Here is a 17,992-nt window from a genome sequence, read left to right as displayed (position 1 = left end):
GGAAAAGTAGGGATTCAAAAATTCCCTAAACTAGTATCTCCCAACTTTCACTAATGCCCACTTAAGTTTTGACTCCTATTAGAATGTCATTCTATTGTTGCTAACTTGGCTATTTTCAGAACTTTTTTGACTTTGTGAAGTTGGTAGGTAAAAAAAACAGCAGTTCACTATGGCTTACTATTTTGAGCCATTTACTCTGTATGAATTACTCGGTGAGGCCCAATGAAGAATTTGAAGATGAATAAGTTAACTTAAGAAAGGCTTGAGAAAAGTGATAAGCATAAGGCGGGCATAGTCCTACATGACAACGCTGAGGACCAGGCAGCATTCCAGCAGTTTCCAGAGGAGGATCCAGGTGTCCCTGAGTGTGTGGGCAGTCCGTGAGGGCTGTAACGTGGGGGTGGGTGCTGCAGCAAATTCTCGGGCAGGGGCAAGGGAAACACACCAATAACAGGATTTTGGTAGGTAGAATGGAGGGCTTCATGTTCATGCAGGGGAGTGGCATGAGTGGATCCTTGGTAGTAGGGCATTTTGCAGAGTATTTAAGTGATAAAACGAACTGGAAGAAGATGTGGAAAATAAACAACAAAAACACGCAACTGCTTGTACAGCAGATACATACTAATGTTTTTGGATTCACCTGTTCTTTTTGATGAAGTAAGTCCTTACTGACATTGGCTAACATCTACTGACCGCTACATGAGTACCCTTTGACATCCTGTCCATACACAGTTCAGTGCCCAAGAAAGTAACTTTCCGAGTTGTGGTTTATAACTTGGAGGAACAGCGCTCATGGGTCGAGAGATGTTTTCTGATCTGGGAAGGTTCTCCCCAGGACCTTTCCTTGACTTGTAGGGGTAAACCTATCTCCTCTTCCTGTCTGGATCTTTGTAGTTAACCAACAGTTGTACCCTGTGGGGGCTTTCCTCCCTTCCAAAGGGCCTAGGTAGAATCTCTGGGGGGTACCCATCATCCTTGTTTCTACAAAGCATTTGTATATAAACCCTGCAGTGGAGCACTGAACCCAGAATAAAGCTTCCAGACTGGTCTTCCAAGACCCTTCAGCTCCTCATGAAAAAGTCCTTGGCTCTACTGGCTTCTGATTGTTTTGTCTTTCTCATCTTCCAACTTTTGGATACGTAGGTGGTGAGGAAAGATTAGGAGGCTCCTCACAGAGATAGGAGCTGACAGGTGTCAGGTGGAGGGAAGCAGGGAATGTGAGTGTTCAGTGACTAGAGGCAGAAGAAGCAGAGAAGGACTATGTTCCGTGTTCAAGGAAGGCTAATACTGCATGCAGTTCCTAAGCTTTCTGTTCATCTATTTTTCTGATTCCTAACCCTTGATGCCTTGCATAAGTGTTGCAGCCAACTTCTGTGTGTGCGTTTTGTGTGTGTAGTGGGGATATGGAATGGAATGTGGTAGAATTGCTGCAAGAGATAAATTGGCTATGTAAAATGAAACATAAGTTACCATCTGATTTAATCTGTGACTGAGTGAAATTGGCAGAATTTTCATCAGGACAGTAAGTAAGAGCCTATCTTGCAGCCCTGTCCCACTTTCAGCATACTTGCCAAGCTAAACCCCTTGGTCAGCTCTGGTCCCGCCCTCATCGCAGGTGTCGGCTTGGAGGGGTGATGGACACTTTCCACATCACCTCTTCTTATCCCAGAGCTGCCTCTTCTTCATCTCACCCCCCACCCCCAATTGTGTGGGTACAAATGAATCCCCCTGAGTGCTAGCAAAGGTGGAGCCGCCCTCTGGGATGAGGGGTGTGGAAACCCAGAAATGCCTGTGCTAGGGTCTGGGATGGACCCTCATCATCTGCGCCAGCCCACTGTAGCACACCTGGGTACCCAGAAGCCCAGGAAGGTTGCTAACCAGCCCACGGCCATTGGTTGGTAGAGGCAGGGAACTCTAAGCCTGAACCAGACTTCAGAGTCACAAGCATCTTCATTCTACCCAGCCTCTTGCTTCTTCCTTTCTGGATGAAAAGGAGCTGAGACTTCTGGAAAATAATAACTAGGATTCTGGTTTGTGAGTCTTTTTTTTAAAATTATTATTGTTTTTCAACGTTTATTTATTCTTGAGACAGACAGAGGATGAATGGGGGAAGGTCAGAGAGAGGGAGACACAGAATCTGAAACAGGTTCCAGGTTCTGAGCGGTCAGCACAGAGCCCAACGCGGGGCTCGAACTCACAGATCACAAGATCATGACCTGAGCCTAGCTGATGTTGGCCACTTAATCGACTGAGCCACCCAGGGCCCCCGCTGGTTTGTGAGTCTTAAGGTTACTTGTAGCCAGTGGACTGTGGGAGGATAGCCTGTATGTTCTCCTCAGAGGAAACCAGAGATTAAACCTTAGTGATAAAAAGTGACTAGAAAGAAATCCATTGCCTGATAATCAACTTAATGGTTGTTATTTGTAAAACAAAAAAACAGAAGACAAAAAAACTGGAAAAAGGAAATAGGCACAAAGAAAAACTAAAAATAACTCCTTTCCTACAGATATCACCATCAACATTTAGTCTTTAAGTCTCTCTGCTTTGTGTCTGTATGTTTATGTAAATCTGTCTATAAATATGTACACATATGTAAAAATAGGAATTTTATCAAAATCCTTGCTTTCCTCCCTCACCCCCCATTTTAATGTCGTATCTTGAATGTCTTAACATGCCTTCTTAAGAGTGAATCCCTAAAGGGGTTCTCACTTGATGCTCCATCTTAAGCAAGTACTTCAGTGCATTCTTATGTGTTGATAATGGTGCCATCAGGCTCTGTGTTGTGCATTGCTAAACAATCGACCAGAATATTCTTTGAGTATAAAGTGCTGGTAGATTGCAACTGATATTTTCCTTCCCTCAGGAAGCCCCTATCTGCTGCTGAGAGTGTACAAATAAAGCGGGGGAGGGGGTGCAGAGGAGAGTTAAAGATGAACGCTGGTTTGTAATAGATGACAATGGCTGTTAAAATTTACATCAATTATTTTCTATATTTTTAGTTTCATAAAAAGTGAACCCTTGACTTGGGTTGCTGTATAGTCAGAAGGGATGTAAATATAACTGAGATGTTTTTCTTCCTTTGTGACTTGAAGAAATGGGGAGTGTGATAGTTGGGGAACCCAGCTTACGCCTTCCAGTCTGTAAATATTTGTAATAAATTGTTCTGGTGTGTGTGTGTGTGTGTGTGTGTGTGTGTGTGTGTGTGTGTGTGAGTGTGAGTGTGCATGTGCGTGCACATGCAGGAATTCCCCCAACACACAGAGGGTTGTTTTAGGGGCAGTGCAGGCTACAGGCCAGCTAATGGTCTGACTGTTGATGGAAGAATCTTTGAAAATGCCACTATTGAAATGAGACATCAGGCGTTCACAAAGTGGAAATTATGGAACCATGCTGGGTTGCTCTTTTGCCAGAATAAGGCATAGAGTTTCAGAGGGAAAAAATGCAGCTTGGAAGAATTAGGAATGGAGGTGGGTGGAGATCATACATTTCTAGAAGGTCATCCACCCAAATAAGGTTGGTGCTAGGGTTGTCAGAAGGGGTGAAGGGCATAATCTCTGTGCAGCTCTTAGCAGGAGCCCTCCTTTATAGTTGGCACTCAGTAATTTGTAGCTGTTAGGCCTGTTACGGTTGCAATCTTTACTACTTATCACAGTTAATTATAATTTCCTGTGGGGTGGCCATGTCCAGACATGTGAATGGCAGCATAGTGAAGACTGTTGCCCTGTGGGAATGTCCTCTTTCCCTGTCTGGCCTTATCAACTTTATCAGAATGTTTCTTGGGCAAACATGACCAGCTAGGACAGTGATATGTTTTGGGCCATTGCACGGTGCCCTTCAAAACCATATTACCTCTGTAGTTCTAAGAGCACATGAGTGTTCAAGCCCTCTTTCTGCCTTGGCCTTCCCTGTTTCTCCTTCTTCCTCTTTCCTGGAGAAGAAAGAGGATTTCTTGCTGCAAATAAGGCTACTAACCTACATGTTACTAGGGAAGAGGTAGGGAGTAGGAGATAAAAGATAGTCTCGCGGGTTTGGGGAGGGACTTTTGGGGTAAGAGTTTTCACAGAACCTGGAGAGTATAAGAAAATATGAGGAGGCTGAAGGGGGTTAGGGAAATGTTGTGTGTTCAACCTTAGGTGCTCTGAAATGTTCCTCAAAAACTAATAATGAAGACTTGAATTGCTTGTAACTATTTTTGCTATTGACCTGCTTGTCTTTAAATGTGTCTGAGCTGTGTGGACTCCCTTAGATATATTGGGGCTATGTGTATACGATATTCTCTTAAATTCATCTCCTGCCCTTGTTTAGTTTTCTTTTCTAAAGTTCTTGAAGAAGTTCTACGTTTAATTGGACCCAAGGTTTTTCTGTTTTAAAACTGTTAAGCTCGGTGTAGACATCTGTATGTAATTTCAAGAGAAATTATATCTTATTAAGCTCTTGGATGCATTAAAAATTTCATAAATAAAAATGATCTCTTTGTTCTCCCTGTATATGAATGGAAGCTCCTAATTGATGATTGCCATATTTTTCCTGGAGCTCTGTATTCTCAATTTTTAAAAATGATATGATCAGGCGATTCCAGCTAGATCATGGACTCCAAACCCACTGAATTGTAAGAGATGCCCAAGGTAAATGTGTGAGGATTATAAAATGGTATTGCTTTAGGTGAGCATTTAAAAAATGCTCTGGAGAAAGGAGTAAATCTGGCATATTATACTAATTAAGCCAAGTGTTGGACCAGCCCTAGTATGATAGGTATAGGAATCTTCACAAACATTCTTTCTCTCATCCTTATAAGCATATGGTGGAATTTCATTTCTTTATCCTCTTTAAAGTCAGAAAAGATTTTTAACTTGCTTTGGATAATGAGCTGAAGTGACATATGTTTAAAAGCCAGTGTGGGATTTACCACATTCCCTTCCCACTGCTGTGGTGATGGTTGAAGCTGCTGTCAAGAGGAAGCTTCATTCTGAATCCTTAAGCTATGATGAGAAAAGCTCTTCTCTGCCAATCAGCTCTGGCTGTGTGTTATAGGTGAGAAATAAACCTATATGCTGTTAACCCACAGATAATTTGGGATTCTTTGTTACTACAGCTTAACCTAGCCTATCCTGATTGATACATCTTGACTCCAACTTTTGATTTTTAACTTCAGTTTCAGCACTGATTTGTGGATTTGGGTTTGTTGAAATTCCTGCTGCTCTCTGGACTTCAGTTTTCTCATCTCTGAAATGAGTGGTTTGGATCAGATTCTTTCCACAGTACCTTCCAACTCCAACATTCTGTGGTTCTGAGAAAGTTAGTGCTATTCCCTAACTGTTAATATTTTTAGTCCTCTCTCTCTGGACTCTGAGAGCCTGGAGTTCAAACTTGAATTTTGCTATTTGCTTGCTGTGTGACTTTGGGCAAGTTGCTCAACCATTCTAAGCTTTATATGCCTCTCTTAGAAAATGGAAAAGCCACTAGCTCCTAGTGCTCATGTGGATTAAATCAGATGAATAGTTGAAGTAATTAAAAAAAAAAAAAAACATAGCTCACAGTGCCAGGCACTAAGGAGAGTTTGAGCAGATGCCTACTGATTCCAATCTGAGAAGAGGAGGTGATATCAGCCTCTTCTGTCCCCTGATGTAGCTCAGGGAGACCATAGGGCCCAGCGGGCTTGGGCTGTCTGTTTCACAGTGCTTGTTAGAGAAATGAATGTTGCAGATCACAGGCTAAAATAAGGGAAAAGGCAGATATTAAATTAAGATGTACTTAAATTTTGGAAGTATTGATTAAAGTAGACAGTTTGCTTATGAAAGTACTGTGCTTAGAATCTTATCTCCACTACTGGAGTGAGGAATCACTTAAATGTATTTTTTCCCTTTGGAACATTAAATAATGAAAGAAAATTTTTATGTCCACCTTCATTTTGGATAATTACAACATCATTTTCCTGAATTTATTTTCTTGGTCCATCTCCTGAGTTTCATTTCTTCTGTTCATATCCTCTCAGTTCCTCTGTTGGTTTCTTTCTTTTTCTTCCTTACTTTTAAATTAATGTGTTCGAATATTTTAGGTTTAGAGAAATACTGAGCAGAAAGTATGGAGTTCCCATCTACTCCCTTTCTGCCCACCCCACTCTCCCATGTTATGTACATCTAGCATTAGCGTGGGTACATTTATTACAATTGATGAACCAATATTGATACATTATTATTAACTGAATTCATAGTTGATATTAGGGTTTCACTTTATGTTGTATAGTTTTGACAAATGTATCACGTATTCACCATTAAACCATCACACAGATAGCTTCACTGCCTGTAAAAATCCTTTGTGCTTTACTTATTCTTCTCTCCCCTCCCCCATCACCTCAGCAACCATTGATCTTTTTTTTTTTTTTTACTATCTCTGTAGTATTGCCTTTTTTAGAATGCCATATGTATGTATACAGTATGTAGACTTTTCACACTAGCTTCTTTCACTTAGCAATATGTATTTAAATATTCTTTATTTCCTTTCATAGCTTGATAGCTAATTTCTTTTTATCTCTGAAAAATATTCGATGTAGGGATGTACCACTTTGTTTAGCCATTCACCTGTTGAAGGACATCTTGGTTACTTACAACTTTGGGAATTATGAATAGAACTGCTATGAACATTTGTGTGCAGGTGTCTGTGTGGGCATAAGTTTTTGACTCATTTGGGTGTAAATACCTAGGGGCACAGTTACTGGATTGAGCCTGTGCTTAGTTTTGCAAGACACTGTCAAACTCTCTTCCAAAGTGGCTGTTCCAGCAGCAAATGAGAGTTACTGTTGCTTCACATGCTTGTCAGCATTTGGTGTTGTCAGGGTTTTGGATTTTAGCCATTCAATAGGTATGTGGTGGTATATCATTGTTTTAATGCACAATTCCCTAATGACCTATGATGTGGAGCATCTTTTCATATGATTATCTGCTACCTATGTATCTTTGGTCTGTTAAAATTGTCCACTTTTAAAGTAGGCTGTTTGTGTCTTCTTGTCAAGTCTTAAGAGTTCTTTATATGTTTTGGATACAAGTCCTTTGTTAAATGTGTATTTTGTGACTACTTTCTCCAAGTCTATGGCTCATGTTTTCATTCTCTTAAAAGTTTCTTTTACGGAGCAGAGATTTTAAATTCTAATGAAGTCTAACTTCCCGTTTTTGTTTTTGTTTTTATTTTTTCCCTTCATGGTTTGGGGTTGTATCCAAAAAGTCCTCACCAAGTTCAGGTCGTGTAGGTTTTGTCCTGTGATATCTTCTAGAAGTATAGTTTTGTGTTTTACATTTAGGTCTCTGACCCATTTTGAGTTAATTTTTGTAAAGGGTGTAATGTCTGTGTCTATATTCTTTTTCTTTCTTTTTTTGCTTTTTGTCTGTGGATATCCAGTTGTTGGAGCACCATTTGTTGAAAAGACCATCTTTTTCCCATTGCAGTGCCTTTGGTTTTTTGTCAGAGGTCCATTGACTATATTTGTGTAGGTCTATTTTGGGGTTCTTTATTCTATTCTGTTGCTCTATTTGTATGTTCTCTGGCCAGTATCACACTGTCTTAATCACTGTAACTTTATAGTAAGTCTTGCAGTTGAGTAGTGTCAGTCTTCTGACTTTGTTCTTTATCAACAGTGTGTTGGCTATTCTGAAGTTTTTCCTTTCTATATAAACATTAGAATAAGAGTACTTATATAAATTGCTGAGATTTTGATTGGGCTTGTATTAAAACTATAGATATAGTTGGGAAAAGCTGACATCTTAACAACATTGAGTCTTTCTATCCATGAACATGGTATATCTCTCTATTTATGTAGTCTTTATTTCATTCATCAGAATTTTGTAGTTTTTCTCACCTAGATTTTGTACTTATTTGCTATTTGTACATAAGTGTTTCTTTTTTTTGGTGCTAATATAAATGATATTTTGTTTATTAATTTCAACTCCCAATTGTTCTTGCTGATATATGGGAAAAGTATTCCCTTTTGTATGTTAGCTTTGTATCCTGCAGCCTTGCTGTAATCACTTATTAGTTCTAGGAAATTTGTTGTTGATTCCTTTAGGTTTTCTACATAGATAATCATGTAATCTTCAAATAAAGAAAATTTTATTTCTTCCCTCCCAATCTGTATGCCTTTTGTTTCCTTTCCTTAGTGCATTAGCTAGAACTTCCAGTATAATATTCAATAGAAATAGTGAGAAGGAGCATCCTTACCTTGTTTTTGATCTTAGGAGGAAAGCATCTAGTTTCTCTCCATTAAGTATGATGTTAAGGTTTTATAGACGTTCTTTATCAAGTTGAGAAAGTTGTTTATTTTTAACTATTTGAAAATTTGGGTATAACAAAATTAAGCATACCTGGGTTTAAATACTGACTATGCTACTTTCTTGCTATGTTGACCTTGGGTAAGTTAATTAGACTCTCTAAGCCTTGGTTTCTACACCATGAGGGAAAAAAAGACACTATGTTGAAATTACAGAAAGGATTGGAGTTGGAAAACTTTAAAATTATTTTGCCGTGAGTGCCTTCAGCAATTGGGTCTGTCAACGGCACTAAGCCCCAAAATTGGGGGGGGGGAAGGTGGGGGAGGAAAAATATTTGGAGCACTAGGAAGTGGCAGAAATTCCTAAGAGCTGAAACATCAAATATGAGTCCTCAAGCATTGGGATGGATCTGTGTGTCAGTCAGAAGAGAAAGGACCCTATGAGTGCAGACACACAGCCCATCCTTTAGAATGAAAGCTGTGGAACACAGGGAAGGTAGCAGTGGCAAAAAGAACCCTGAAGAAAACATTACCAAGTCCAAGGCACCATGCCCGCTTAGACTTCTATGACACCCTTTCGGAAGACACCATTCAGGACCCAGACAATAAAGTGGCCAACCTGTCCTGGCTGCTGCTGCTTTTCATGGATGATGCAGTATTTCTCCGTCTTTCTTCCTTAGGGCTTTAAAAAATTTCCCCAGTCTTGATACTACTAAGCTTCTAGCTGTGAGGATGACTACATGTAGATGGTCCCTGCTACAGTCCTAACTATGCCTTCTCCTTCTCCAAATGATGATTATTTATTGTGCACAAAAATTCCTTTAATCAATCTAGCCTGTATGTTCAATTATCTTAGCCATAATATATTATTACTACATAGCAGATGTATAGAATTAGGTACTTCAGCTTCTTGAAACCTTGGTTTTACCTTTTAAACATCTGGAAATATTTGAATAACACAGTAAATCAAAGCAACTTTATTGAAGTATAGTTGACCCACAATAATACATTCATTTCAAGTGTATACTATAGTGATTTAACAAGCTTATACATTATGCTACACAAGTGTAGCTACCATCTGTCACCATACAACACTGTTAAAATACCATTGGCTATATTCCCTGTGCTGTACCTTTTATTACTGTGACTTACTCATTTCATAGCTGGAAGCCTGGATCTTCCACTCCCTTTGACCCATTTTGCCCATTCTTCTGCCCTTTCCTCTGGGAACCATCGGTTTTGGGTTTGTTTCTGCTTTTTATTTGTTTTGCTTTATAGCGTCTACATATAAGTGAAATCATATGATATTTCTGACTTATTTTACTTAGCATAATACCCTCTAGGTCCATTCATGTTGTTGCAAGTGGCAAGATCTCATTTTTTTATGGCTAAGATTTGTGTGTGTGTGTGTGTGTGTGTGTGTGTGTGTGTGTGTACACCACGTCTTCTTTATCCATTCATTTATTGATGGACACTTGGGTTTCTTCCATATCTTGGTTATTGTAAATAATGCTACAGTAAACAGAGGGATGCATGTATCCTTTTGAGTTAGTGTTTTCATTTTCTTTGGGTAAATACCCAGTGGTGGAATGACTGGGTCATCTGGTATTCCTATTTTTAATTTTCTGAGGACCCTCCATATGGTTTTCCACAGTAGCTGCATTCCCACCAACAGTGCACTAGAGTTTCTCTTTCTCCACATCCTCACCATCACTTGTTATTTCTTTTTGATTCTAGCCATTCTGTGAGGTGCTGTCACGTTGTGGTTTTGGGTTGCATTTCCTTGATGATTAGTGATGTTGAGCATCTTTTCATGTGTCTTTTGGCCACTTATAAGTCTTTGGAAAAATGTTTATTCAGGTCCTCTGCTCATTCTTAAATTGAATTATTTGAGATTTTTGGTGTTGAGTTGCAGGAGTTCTTTACATATTTTGGATATTAACCCCTTATAGGAAATATCATTTGCAATAAATATCTTCTCCCATTTTGTAGGTTGTTTTTTGGTTGATGGTTTCCTTCATTGTACAAAAGATTTTAGTTTGGTGTAGCCCAAGTAGTTCAATCAAGCCACAATATTTCCTTTTTTTTTTTTTTTTAACATTTATTTATTTTTGAGAGAGCATGAGCAGGGGAGGGGCAGAGAGAGAAGGAGACACAGAATCCAAAGCAGGCTCCAGGCTCCTAGCTGTCAGCACAGAGCCCAATGCAGGGCTCAAACCCACAAACTATGAGATTATGACCTGAGCCAAAGTCGGATGCTTAATTAACTGAAGAGTCACCCAGGCGTCCCAAGCTACAATATTTCTTTTTTTTTTTTTTTAACTTTTTTTAACGTTTATTTATTTTTGAGACAGAGAGAGACAGAGCATGAACGGGGGAGGGTGAGAGATAGAGGGAGACACAGAATCTGAAACAGGCTCCAGGCTCTGAGCTGTCAGCACAGAGCCCGATGTGGGGCTCGAACTCACAGAGGGTGAGATCATGACCTGAGCTGAAGTTGGACGCTTAACCGACTGAGCCACCCAGGTGCCCCTACAATATTTCTTAAACTAACAAATGCTTGTCCTTCACAGTAGAAGCAGAACAATTTAGTTCACCAGTTTCTCATTATTGTTCTGTTTATTTGCCTATGAAGATCAATGGATTGAAGACCTTGCTTCACAAAAGAAATGCAACTTCTAGGGAGAAGGCTTACTCCTGGCAACAAATCATTCAGTTGCTGTTCAGGGCCTTGTAATTGTCTAGAAGCCCCTTTGGAGTTTCTAGGTATTCAGATGGGAATTGGATTCTTCCTTCCCTATAGAAGAATCAGCAGAGACTGACCATTTTGCTCTTCCCCCGATTTGTATGTATGGAGGCCACCCCTTTCAAGAGCAACTTGTGTGAACATAGGGAGCTAAGCAACAGGGCCCTTCAGACAAGTCTTACAGCGTTGATTACCAGAAAGCGAAGTCTGGCAGTTTCACTTCTGTTTGTTACAGTGGGGGCCATGGTACCTTCCCCAGAATGCACTGTTCCTAGTGTGCTGGGTTTGTGTTTGATTCTTAAGGTTGTTGCCTGCTCCCCTTATCCCAGTGGTCCTCCCTAAAGTCTCTGGTCTATGTTGAACTCTTCTTCCCTGCCAAAGGGTCCTAGGACTTCAGTGGCTACATGGCTCAAGCTATGTCCACTGAGGACTTTTTCTGGCTGTGGTTCTCCAGCACTTCCAAGGAAAACTCAAGGAACACTTTTGAAAACCTCTAATTTGCCTCATATCAGGGTTGTAAACTCGAATTTTTCTAGGGATTAAGGAAGTATGGGGAATGGACAATGTGGAAGATACTAGAATGGGTGAGAATGTTGCAGACTGCAAGGTTCACCCTCCATGGGAAAGGGGAGCTGATACTGAGCTCCAACAGACTTTTATGGCCCAGCTTCCAGACCCTCCAGCTTTTCAAGAGCATCCAGCAGCCAGATTTTCTGAGCAGGATCCCGATTTAAAGCTGCAGAGACACCATGTTGGTCAAGTAAAACATGGTAGATGGACTCTACTCCTTGGCTCATTAGTTGATAATCTCTGTGATTGTGTTTCCCACTGGCCCTAAATTGTCTTTTCTGTACTCCTCGCCTTGGCCTGAGGCATTGATTCACTTTCTCTCTCGAGTGGAAAATTTTGAGTGCACCAAGCAGAAAAACCAATTTGTACTAGTTGAAACAACAAGGAATCTTGTTGGCAATCCTGGAAGTTCACACTTAAAGTGAGCATCATGTTTGGTAATCTGGAGACACAGATTCTATTTCCCTGTGACTATTTTTGCTCTGCCCTGTTGGATTCATCCTCAGCCTGGTTTTAGCATGGCTACAACAGTTCCAGGCCTCCACCCCTTTGTATAACAACATCCAGAGGGAAGAGGAAGTGTCTTCCTGAAGCTCTCTCAGGAGAGTGAACAAGAGCCATCCCAGAAACTCCAGTTGTTCCTCATGTCTCATTGGCCTAGACTGGGTCATGTGTCCTTTCATGAACCAATCAGACAAGAGGGGTGGGATTCAAGCCAAGCTTGATCCCTGGAGTTAGGGGTGAGTTATAGTTTGCTGAAGCTCAGGGACTTTGCATGTAGTTGTGTGCATGTATGTTATTTGCGTGTATGCATGTACATACCTGAGCAAAATCTGGGTTCTATTAGGAATGACAAAGTGGTGTATGGATGCTGGGCAACTAACCAATGGCATCTATAATGCGGTTTGTATTTTATAAAACTGTCCAGGCCTGGTGTTGTGGTGGATAATCCAGTGCCCTTTTCTGCCAGTGTCTCAATTCAGGGAATCGGGGTACTTGATACTGACTGCCCCTAAATTCTTGTACTGTTTCTTCTGTGTCTGCTTAGAGAATGGCAGCAGATAGGTGAATTGAGTTCCTCCAATATCTTGGGCATAGGTGTTGGATCAGGGTTTGACATCCTTACAAACAATGTTTCTGAATCAATTTTTAAAAATCTGTAACATGGGGAGAATATTAGTTGCCTCAGTGGGTTGTCAGGATATTAAGTGCAAAGTAAGTAACATAGTTCTTGGTGTATGATAAATGTTCAAGGAATAGTTAATTATCATGATATTTATTTCATCCCTAAAGGTAGCTGTTCTAACTCTACACCTTGATTTGTAGCGATACATTGGGTAGTTTTGGACCGGTACTCTTCTCCTCATGTAACCAGTGTCTAAACGGTAGCAAAAATGTCTTGCTTTGGAGTTTTAGGAATTAGGGATTGAAATATGCCATGCTTTTTCACTGAAGGCAAGCCATGGCTGATTTAAGCCAATTGAGTTCTCTTGCTCTTCTTCTTTAAGCACAAATATTTTGGTTTTGCTTCAGTAGAACTAGGGAGTCGAAGTAAATGCACCATCAGCATTTAGTTGCAAGAGGAGTTAAGCAACAAAATTGAGTTCAATTAGTTGCAAAAGGAATTAAGCAACAGAACTGGGTTCTTTGTCTCTTTGTTCACTTTTTCTTTGCCAAGAGGCCAATGCTGGGAGGCAAATACTATTACTCTCACTTTCTTTGTATCTAAAAGGATCTATGAAATCGGATACAAAGGTTTAAGATTCAGATAATTCTTAATATTTCTGGTAATGACCTCTTACTGGGGTATAGTGCTTTGCAGTTTGCAAACTGCTTTCACATCTTACAAACCAGATCTTAAGATCCGTGAAATTATAAATTGTTTTGTTCACGATCTCTAATCCCTGTCCCAGTGTCTTGCATAATGGATATTTAACAAATACATAAATGAGTCTCAAATCCACCCCAATGGATTACTCTGAAAGTTACCATTATTTCTTTTTTACACAAGAAGAAACGAAGTCTCAGATTTCATGATTTGCTTAAGGTCAGCCAGTTGGTAAGTGGTGGAAACAGACTCTAACATAGTGGCCTGTTCTTTCCTTCCAGTACATACTTTGGGGTGGGGAGGAGAGATGGGTTTTTTGAAAAGTAGGCTAGTTTGGGATTACAAAAATTAGGTTCCTTTTCAGGCTATGGGAGGGGGTCCTGAGTGAATGTGATATTATTGCAAAAAATTCAGGGATCAATACACGCTCCAAGAATTGTCACAAAATGGGCAGAGCAGGTGGAGAGAGGACCCAGACCCCTTTCTTTACACATTGAGGCTCCTGGAGTAAAGAAAGCCCAAACAGAACCCAGAACCTGGTGGCAGTTTAGATCTGAGCATCTCAAACTCTGTGGTGAGACCAGTACTAGATTTTGTTTCTTCAATCTGTTTTGGACTAATGCTTGTTAAAACAAACAAACCCAAAAACACACATAATGAGGGTCGCCCGGGTGGCTCAGTTGGTTGAGGGTCCAACTTTGGCTCGGGTCATGATCTCATGATTCATGAGTTCAAGCCCCGCATTGGGCTCTGTGCTGATAGTTCAGAGCCTGGAGCCTGCTTCAGATTTTGTGTCTCCCTCTCTCTCTGCTTCTCCTCCACTTGCGCTGTCTCTCTCTCTCTCTCAAAAATAAACATTGAAACACACACACACACACACACACGCAATGAAAATAAAGTACTCTTAATTTCTGCATTTATTTCATGCAGAACCAGTAACAAAGAGTTTACAATCTTACACGATCCATAGACCATATCTTGACTAGCATTGGTTTAGATTAAAAAAAATTTTTTTTAATGTTTATTTTTGACAGAGAGAGAAACAGAGCGTGAGCGGGGGAGGGGCAGAGAGAGAGGGAGACACAGAATCTGAAGCAGGTTCCAGGCTCTGAGCTGTCAGCACAGAACCCAGTGTGGGGCTCGAACTCACAGACTGCGAGATCATGACCTGAGCTGAAGTCAGACACTCAACCGACTGAGCCATTCAGGGGCCCTGGTTTAGATTTTTAACACATTAAAAAAAAATGACAACAGAAAAAAAATTATAATTATATTCATGATATTTTAAGTACAGTATATGTAAATCAATTCACCATGTACTGCAGGTGGTGAGGACCAGTATTGGGACATAAGTTTAAATGTGTGTGATGAATACATTCTTTTTTTTTTCCAATGCTGTTAGTGCATTTCTGAGACTGTATAACCTCATTTAGAGACAACATCCAAAGTCTGTACTTAAGGCACTTTCTTAAAGCACGGATCACACACTTACATGTCCTAATGTTTTTCTTCTGTCCTGTTGTGATAAAACACAATTAGGTAATAGTTCTAAAGAATTTATATTAGCTGTTTGATTCCCCCCCCTCCCCATTTAGTTGATATGGAACGTACAGCTGCTATCTTGTGGGAGAATAAAAATTTTGACATTAAAAGGAAGTCCTTCTACTTGAAATTCTTGACAATCACTTCTCCACATAGACCTTGAAGAATTTTGGGGAGAGTTGGCTAATTCTGCTATGCTTGTGGAATCTCCAGTGCTGGGACTTTAGTATCTTCCCGAGGCCCACCGTTAGTTCCTAGACCCCAGGTTTTCCATGAGAAAAAGCAATGCCTCATTTAGTCATTCGATAACCTCCAGCGTGCCAGGCACTGGCTTAGGCAGCAAGTCAGGGTGGTGAACGGTGGCTTATATGTCCAGGAAGCTCAGGAGGAAGCAAGTGGATTCCAGAGAATCAATTCCAGAGAATTCCAGAAGTTGGGGCTGGGAACAGAACCAGTGTTCACCCCAAGGCCCTTCCTTGCTGTGAGGTGTGTGGAACTGGCAGCTGGACCCGCTCACACAGCTGACCCTGAATAGGCTCCTCTGACCCTTGGTACTGGGCCGGGTGGTCTTTTATTTAGTGTGAGAACTGGGCTTCATGCACAGAAATGATAATAAGAGGAAGTTAAATGCCTTAAGAACACTGTCCAGATTTCCAGGCAGAGCAGAGCAGAACATGAGGCTGTACGCTGGCTTTCTTGGCAAGAGGCAGCGACACAGAGCATCTCAAGATGACGAGGCTGGCTTGTAGCCTGCAGATGCAGAGGCAGTGTTTGTTCTTAAGAATGGAAAACACTTTCATTTTTGTGACTTGAGGAGTAGACCATTCTCAAGGGGAAACTGGGCTTTGTTTTCTGGTGACGTCTGGAGACAGGTACAATTTTTGCACTTCTCACACATGGGGGAAATTCCCCTGGACCAGTGCTTCTCAAACTTGAATGAACATGTGAATAACCAGGGGATCTTGCTAAAGTACACATTCGCTTCAGTTGGTCCAGAGCGGTGCTTGAGATTGTGGTTCCAACCAGCTCCCTCCCAGGTGATGCTGAGGCCACTGCTCTGCAGGATTGCTGGTCTGTGGGCAGTGCTCCCAGGGACAGGGGCCTGGTGGCCTGGAAGCGTGGAAACTGGCCTCCCCTGCTTTTGTGGAAGATCTTGATTTCTGTTTCAGCCGCATTTGTGTATTTCAGTCAACACATAGTCTACAATGGCATTGCCTTTTCTCAAGGGTCTTACGTAGTATGAGAGTATGTATTGGTTGATGTGTTCAGTCATTTAAAAAAAAATCTCTGTTGCACTTTTGAGTACATCTTCAGGGCAAAATGCCAGCTGCCAGGCCCAATCAAATTCTGCTTAATCCCACATCATTGCAAAGCATTGCTTTGACCCACATATTGTGTGTGTCTCACATATGGTGGGGGCAGTCCACCGTAGCAAATCTGAATGCAGAGAGCTTAGCAATCCCATCATAAAAAATGATAGACTCCTGTTGTGTTCGGTGATTTGATTCTTCAGCAGCCTCTTAACTATGGATGCATTACAGAGGAAATCTGTAAAAGGAACTAAATCCATCGATCATGTTCTGGGCATTAGATTCAGCAGTCATCAGGTATAGCTTGTCATTTGAGCCTCCTGGGTTAAACACAATTAGAGAAATCTAAAAACAAATTCCATTTTGATGCTTTGTCCCTCTTTGAGCTACATCAGATGGTTTCCTCTTCTAAAGGAAGTAAAGGCTCAGAGTTTATTCAAAATTAAACTGAAGGTAATTTGAGGAGAATTGGGGCTTCATATCATATTATATACATATATGCCGCAGTCCTTTATTCAATGCAGCGCATCCCAGATCAGTGAGTGGCTTTTTCATCAACTTCCTGAACTGATGATGGTAGTTTCTAATGAAAAGATAATCGTGTAACAGATCAATCTGATCTTCCAAAATTATTTTTAGTAGCTTAGAAGAGTAGCTCACTTAATATCTCTAATTTCTTCATTTATTTTTATAGTTCACATTCCACCCCTAAAATATTCCTCGGGTCTGTCAGCGACTTTGATTGAAGCAGAAATTAATCTTATCAAAGATCCTGATGAGGGCTTGGAAGAGTCCTTGCTATTGACAGGGTTTTGTGGTAATGGTATTCATCTTAATCAGATTTGGCTGACAAAGCTCTCACTTCTAGAATTTTAGAAGGAAAAATAATCCAACCAACTCATTTTGCCCATGTGAAACAGCTGCGAAGCTTGCCTAAGGTCCCTTGGGTCACTTGGAATCCCAGTCTGCCCTCTCCCCTCCCCCGCCATCCGCCACAGTGCCTTTCCTTTCCTTCTGGATGTGATGCGCCGGCTTTGAGGCCTGAAGCAGCAGGTTTCCCACCTTTCCTAGTAGGAGGGAGGGTGTTCCATCCGATACAGTTCACTGTAGTCCTGCACCATCCAGACTGTGCCTTCTAGCAGAGTTGCAGTATATTCACTAGTGTTCCAGGGAGACAAATTGGTGTTGTGGGAGCCCAGATTCTATAACCAGGTGGCCTGGGGCAATTCCTACCTTCCTCTGTATGGGTTGTGGGACTCTGGGCAAGCTGCTGAGCCTCTCACTACCTCCGTTTCTTAAGACATAATATGAGGACCTTCCTCATAGGATCATTTTAAGGCCTGGATGAGTGACTACCTACAGAGCAATTACAGCAAACGTTCAGGTGCATTGTATGTGGGTTTGTGAGCTCTGGGTCTCCACTAGGTACTGAGTTGTTAAAGCAGTGTTCTGAGTCATAAATAGCTTTAGAAAAATCAAATGGCCTATAAAAGAATAAAATAGAACATATACATTTCATTGATGCAGGGTATTATTTTGTGTCTCTTTGGCTCTCTTTTTAGTTTTCCTTTGGTTTCGTGTGTGTGTGTGTGTGTGTGTGTGTGTGTTTGTGTGTGTTTAATCATTCACAGCCTTAAAAAGTATTTCTCACTGTGGATTGTAGTTAAAGGAGTTTGGGAGTCCCTACTCCAGGGACTGGAGTGAGTTAATCCAGTCTCTAAGGACAGACCTATGGTGTG

General features: G+C 40.9%; 1 protein-coding gene across 2 annotated transcripts in view; it reads left to right on the top strand.

The window, feature by feature from the left end:
- The window catches only part of FRMD3 (FERM domain containing 3), a 310,702-nt gene that overhangs the window by 135,371 nt on the left and 157,339 nt on the right, over positions 1 to 17,992 (top strand). The window lies entirely within an intron of this gene.

The sequence above is a fragment of the Panthera tigris genome, chromosome D4 (assembly GCF_018350195.1).
Source record: "Panthera tigris isolate Pti1 chromosome D4, P.tigris_Pti1_mat1.1, whole genome shotgun sequence".
Taxonomy (NCBI): Eukaryota; Metazoa; Chordata; class Mammalia; order Carnivora; family Felidae; genus Panthera; species Panthera tigris.
Note: the sequence above shows the minus strand (reverse complement) of the source record. Positions and strands in the feature narration are given on the sequence as shown.